Raw genomic sequence first — 6,019 nt, forward strand, 5'->3', positions numbered from 1 at the left:
AGCAGATGAACCTTACGTGAAGCAGAAGCCAACGAGATGGAGACCAGTACGGAAGAAGATAAGTCTCATAAAATTAAGAGACTTTGTTGAATTTTAATTTTGTGTTTGTAAATTATGTACATTTAATTAAGTTATTGTTAATTTTCTATTGGTTTGACTTAAGTGGCTATTGTTCGGGACGAACAATACTAAGGAAGGGGCAGTGTAACGACAGCGGAAGTCACGTGACGCTGGTAACACGTAATGAGTTCTAGAAAGATCGGGGAACATCACGAATAATCCAGTATTTGGTAGGCGCCCTCTATTCTTGTACATAAGTGCGCCAGACAATGAATCGGAATTGAATAGCGGACAGAGAGACTGAAGATATAGACGGACAATTGAGTCAAGCGCGGTAGTAATTAAGTGCGTGAATCGTTCGTTGAGAATTATAGCGTGTGTTTAAGTGACTGTGGAAATTAAGTGTATTGCAAAGTTGTATTGAGAAAAAATAAACTAGTTTTATTTAAGAAAGGACTTGTATCGCTGAAGTTTCTCGGGAAGAATTTCTACCGGAAATTATCAAACGAGCAGAGACGTAACAATAAATAACCAAAACACACGTGAACAACAAAAAACTGAATGTGTCACGAATATATTTACACGAAACTTGCAATATTATTAACATTTTGAACAACTTCACTGGCGGGCTCCTTAGCAATGTCTGACTGTTGAAGATGCAAACTAAACATCTTCATAGAGCCAAGGCTGAAAGATTGTGTCTATAGAGTCACAGATGTTCGTGTTTCATTCAACGCTGCCATATTGGCATCAAAGGTTCCCTTCTAGCATTCGGTAAAGCTTACCTGCTGTTAATGGCATAAACATCGTCTTTGACAAAAGATGCGGACCCAAAACTTTATGGTTATTCAATTTCTCTATCTATTTTTCCTCGTTAACAACCGTTGTGGTCATTTACCGCGTTAGATTACACGATACTAGAAGACGTTTATCAATTTTTCACCTAAGGCGAATTTAGGCATTAGACGTCTAATACGGCGGAGTAAATTATAGACCATGTGCCTTTTTTGGAAAACACTTCTGCACCATCTTTTCACTTGGATGTGACTTACATTCCACAAGGCAGACAATACAAAAGCTTGGTCAAACAAATATAAATTCCTTAGAATGCCCGCTGTTGTATGTAATCTTAGCATGAGGGAAGAGATAAAACAATTTTACAACTATTTATAGCTATTTTACAAGGTTTAGTTTGGTTGTTGTTAATTAAGCACAAAGCTACACAATAAGCTATCTATGCTCTTCCCATCACGATTTTTAGCGTTATAAGCGTTCAGACTTACCGCTGAGCCACTGGGGAAGGGAATTTTCACGGGCATTTAACTATGTACATAACCTCTACAGGAAACGTTTTGAAAAATATTCTTGAACATATCGAAACAGAGATATATTCCTTGCTAGTTACGAAGAGGTAAATTCTGGCAGCTTTCAAATGTCCTTCTATTTACGCCTATGCAATTATATTGTTTTTACCTAATGGTTTAATACATAGATGGAGTACAGTATTCATATTTATCATACGTCTATGCAAATTATATTGTTACGACAGCGAAAGTCATGTGACGCTGGTGGCACGTGATGAATTTCTCGAATGATCATGAATGATCGGGGAGGCCCGAGTGAATTCAAAACGCCCCCTTTGTTAGTATATAAGCCTGGCAGAGAAGCCAGCGATAGATAGATAATTAAAGAAGCGAACAGTAGTGAAGGTAAGTAAAGTGTGTGAATCATTGCGATTTATAGCGTGTATTATAAAAGTTGTTAAGTTTAAAGTGATGAGAAACGTATTGACTGTGGAATTACTGTGTACTAAAAGTTTGTATCGAGGAAGAATAAACTGGTTTAATCACGAAAGGACTTATATCGCTGAAGTTCCTCGGAAAAAAATTTACCGGAAATTATCAAACAAGCAGATACGTAACAATATTAGTATATGGTTCAAGTACAGTCACCTTGTTATAGCTATATTTCTGAAAATGTGACAGTTTCTGTACATTTATTTGGTGCTTGGATCGAGTACAGTAATGTTCTTGTTATTTCTGCGCAAAAATATTGTTTTAATGCTTGAATCATGTAAAGTAGCCAGGCTCTTACTATGCCCACAAATATATCCTATTTTCTGCGTTCTGTTTTAATACTTGGATCGGCCTTTATATACGATGTAGGAACGATTTTATCACAAGTAGTGTGACATTTTTTTATATTTACTAATATCTAGTCCAAGATGAAATTTTAAAATATAATTAATTGTACCTTCAATGTGTATAAAAAAATCTCCAGCACAAAGTACGGTGACACAAGTTACTTCTTTCATTGGAACTTTGGGTTTACATTTTGAATTCCAACAAAACTTCTGAGCTTTCTCTGGAGCTTTGTATCGAGTAAGGGTCGGGTTCGCTCAAAATGTAAGTAAGAATAATTTGTAGGCTGATCATTTGCCCAAGATTCTGTGTTATCAGGATCAGTTCTTTTTTTTATTAATTCAATTATTTTTGGAATGATCGAAATATTTTACAGATGCAACTTTTATCTTGAAAAAAGTTACGACCAGTCCGTCGTTTTTTAAAGAACATATTTAAGCCTTAGGAACGGTTAAAACTAAATACATAATCTACCACACTCGGAACTATCACAAGTACTAACCTTAATGGTGTATAATAGACTGTGCTTACAACAACTTGGTGGTGGAATTGGGTCATAACGTTACAATTAATAAAATTCGTTTGAATTCAATTCGACATGAAGAAGTCCTATATGTTAAAACTTTTATTTGTGACTCTTGAACCTCACCATGAGGTTACATATTTTTCTTTCCTTTGATAACATTTTTAATTGAGTAGTTCCTTTTTGAGCTGACATGAAATATAAAGAACGATTGATATTCTTATCAATAGGTGTTGATTTTATAACTTTGAAGTGAACATATGTTGTAGATTAGAGAAACATATTTTAATATTAAAAAGTCACTTTATGATATAATGGTCAATGATAGAGGGTGTTACCTTGTCAAAATATCCATACTCTCTTTTGGCTACGCCCAGTTCCCTGATGGTAGACCGCACAAAATAGTTGTTTACAGTTATACTGCTGTGTCTTGGCCTCATTTGTTTGCACCTGACGTGTGACGTACTTTTGTAATTAAAATCAAACAATTTTATATTTTTAACTAAGGGGAGCAGACATATATATATATATAATGATAAAAAATGACGCTTTAAAAAAGTATATGTGATAGAGTAGAAATAGCGGATGCTTTTTTTTAGATTTCATTCATAATTTCAAACAGATTAAAATATTTCTATGATACCGGTTAATTTGCAGCATACATCACAAAAATATGTTTTTCTATTAATCGCAGCTAATAGTGTATTTTCTTCTAAACTGGCTAATTGAGGATTAATGAAAAATTCTACTCTTAATCTAGCCATTTAATATGTATGTGTTAAATATATCAATATTGGTTAATATTAAGACACACGGTAGAGTGTCGTACGGCCAAAACGACCTGTGTATTATTAATAGGAGTAACAGTTTTTCACTTTGTAGCCCCGACTATGGTAATCCAAACTATTACACATTTTCAGTGGATGTGCTCCACTGGACTTTTACATCAAATACGAAATTTCAAGGAAATTCGTTAAGAAATACACGAGATATAAAATCTCCAATTTTGATATAATTTCTTCCTTTTTTTCTTCTTCTTCGTATCAAAAGTACGGAAACTTTATTTAATAGAAAAACATACCTAACTTTCAAGAATTTTTTAAAATTTGGTTCACTGATAGATCTGTACAACCTACAATTAGGTGTCAAATTTGGTCTAACTATAAACACATGTGCAAAACCAAAACCGCTCAATTTTGACGCAAAAAATCATGTGAGCTATCGGTCTAAAATCTTTATTACAGCTTCAACTAAAAGTGGACCGTTTTTAGTTTTTGTTATTCGGAATAAAGATGGCTGATTTAGAGTATCAAACTAATCTGGTTTCCACGGTGTTACTGTAAAGAAAGTTATTAACACTGTTTTGGAGAGGTAAAACTACCACCATATATTTTAAAGAATCTGGTTGGTTCTGTAAAGTATAGGTCTGTTCCAAATAATAGGGTTGCGATTCTGAAGCTAATATTGGTTACTATCGGGTCACTTTCTTACTTGCTGTAGTTTGTTGGTGTATATTAACAAACATTCATGATATCTAATAAAAAAAAACACCTTAGGTATGAAAAAAAAAAGTGCGGTCAGAAAAGGATTGAGTATGCAACTTAAAGGAATGAAATCAAAATTGGCGGCCAAACTTGTAGCTACATTTATAGCATCAATAAAAGTTTTACAGCAAATATTCATTCATTAGTCAGCTAGGCCGCGTATTTTGTTTTACCCACTATCATTTCCCAAGTTGAACAAAAAACGTAGCCTAGCACATTAATGAATGAATAGTGGTTATAAAATTCTTATCAATGCTATAAGTGTAGCTACAAGTTTGGCCGCCAATTTTGATTTCATTCCTTTAAGTCGTACACTCAATCCTTTTTTGGCAGCACCTTTTTTTTTTCCACATCTAAGGTGTTTTTTTTATTAGATACCATGAATGTTTGTTGAACTCATTGTTTAGACGCCATAGTTTTATCTTTCAAGGCTTCTAAAAATTGCAGAATTGTTAATAAAGCGTTCTTAATGTATTTCATCATATTAAAAATAATAATAAACACACGTAATTCTAAGTTTTAAGGTTTCGGGTTTCATAAAGATTTTTACTTTCCGACATAATTTGCTCTTATTGGAAATTATAAGCATTAAAGCTCTAGTACTTAATTCTAGAAAATACTTGAGTTAATACTACATTCAGTTCGACAAATTAGAGCTTACTTTCCGATGTACGGTTAGCTTCTTTATGACATCAATCTATAGAAATCCAATTTTAAATCGGCGACACATGTCTTCGCATTAAATGCCGATGTTAGGTTTGAAGTGATGGCTTCTCCTTTGCAGCACACAGTTTGAAGGTGAAGGCACTTTGACTGGCGCTGCGGGATTCGTAGTATTTTGTTTTGACGTTTCTTTTGCTTCGTATGTATAGCAGCTAAGGTAAAAAGAACGTGATACAAGTGATATTCAGGGCTATCCAGAGAAAGGGAAATGCATAAGTACAATAAAAATTACAAACAAACTTTGTCTAATTCAGGAATATTACATTTTCAAAATCTTCCCAACATATTAGGTAGGATTTTGAGTAACACGTTAGTTAGTTTATCCAGTCAAACATTTATATATATATAGTTCGTGGCGAAAAACTTTATATATTTTTTCATCAGGAAAGGGACTCAATTTGTTTGTGCATAATTATAGCCAAAGATGTAAGAAAGATTTTGTTTTAAATATTTAATAATAAATATATGGAATAAGGACAGTTTGTGACATAATTAATTAAAGTATTGTAAGCAGTTTTATTTACATTATAGCTTGGAGCTTTAAATATGGATAAAGATTTTCTGTAATTTTATTAATACTTTTATGAAAAATTTTCGTGAAACTAAAAGACCTAGACATCCATACCGTCAACGACAATACGAGAATCTTGTTAGGCACAAGACGTGAAGCATTTTGTTAGGGCAAAAAAAAGAAAAGAATAATGATTATCTGATGATTCCATCTTGTTGGACTCCAGCAGATGTAATGATACAATGAGAATGAAATCTGTGATTTATGATTAAGACATTTAAGTTACTACTCTTTAGGAATTTGGTAAATAAAGGCTTGGTAATGTTAAGTATGTGAAAGTTTGTGTCTGAGACTATGAGGCCCAATTCTGTAGATAACATATGCAACAGAATATTACCTACTCTTGTATCGATTCAGTTAGACGGGCAAACTAGATCAACTGTTTTTGCAGAAACTAGATTGGAAGTATTCTGATAGTTTTTGAAACTGTACATTAGACATAGATCTGTTGTTTATA

Source organism: Limulus polyphemus, unplaced genomic scaffold (assembly GCF_000517525.1).
Source record: "Limulus polyphemus unplaced genomic scaffold, Limulus_polyphemus-2.1.2 Scaffold662, whole genome shotgun sequence".
Lineage (NCBI taxonomy): Eukaryota > Metazoa > Arthropoda > Merostomata > Xiphosura > Limulidae > Limulus > Limulus polyphemus.